Raw genomic sequence first — 920 nt, 5'->3', positions numbered from 1 at the left:
CGAGACGTGATGTTAAAATGATACTAAAAATAACCCTAGGGTCTGAAAAAGGCCTAGGGACGAAGTTATTAGAATAACTTTACTAATCCGAAAAAATAGTGTGTTATACTTGTTTTTAAATGTCTTTTTTTTACATTGTTATGTACTGTGTGCTGTTGTGACAGTTCTCGTGTTACATTGTAAAATTACAAGTTGTGTTTTTTGAAGCCAGTTAATGTGTATGAAAGTTGTCTATGGCTTCTTGTGTATATTACTGTGATCACCGTCGATAAGGATTTTTCCTCTCTGTATTGCAAGGTTGAATACAGTCAAGTCGTCAGTACAGTGCATTAAATTTATACCAGCGTTCTCTGTATTTGGGCGAAATGCAATATGTTAAACTTAAGTCATTCTTCATTTTAGTCATTCATGGTTGTAATTCATCATTTCATGGCATAAATTACTCATCATTTACATATCTTAGAATAAGACTAGCAGTTTACCCTGTTCACAAACTAATATACATATCCCTCCCCCCCCTTTTGTTTGTTTGTTATAAATCGTGTTGTGAACCTTGCGTAAAGAGGTTACGCGAAATGAGAAGAAAAAGGCGGAAAAGATGTGAAACTAAACGGAAAAAAAATTGTGATAAGAAAAACAACAACAACAAAAAACTTTTTTTGGTTAACGAATTTTAGTCTGAACATTTACATAGACAAAGAAGTCGGGAGAAAGTGAACATAAGTGACCAGGCTTGTGGATGTTGCCAAGATTAAACTTAGTTTGTTTTTTTTTAATTCTAAGTGTCTTTAGTGCGTGCAGAAAGAAATTGTGTACAAACTAGTGGAAGGGCCTACGAGCCTAATCTATGTATTTATTGATACGTATATTACGTGCGTATTTATATATACAGTATGTACTGTATATACGTGCAGTGTGTC

The sequence above is a fragment of the Penaeus monodon genome, chromosome 22, assembly GCF_015228065.2.
Source record: "Penaeus monodon isolate SGIC_2016 chromosome 22, NSTDA_Pmon_1, whole genome shotgun sequence".
Taxonomy (NCBI): domain Eukaryota; kingdom Metazoa; phylum Arthropoda; class Malacostraca; order Decapoda; family Penaeidae; genus Penaeus; species Penaeus monodon.
This window is presented reverse-complemented; position numbering follows the sequence as displayed.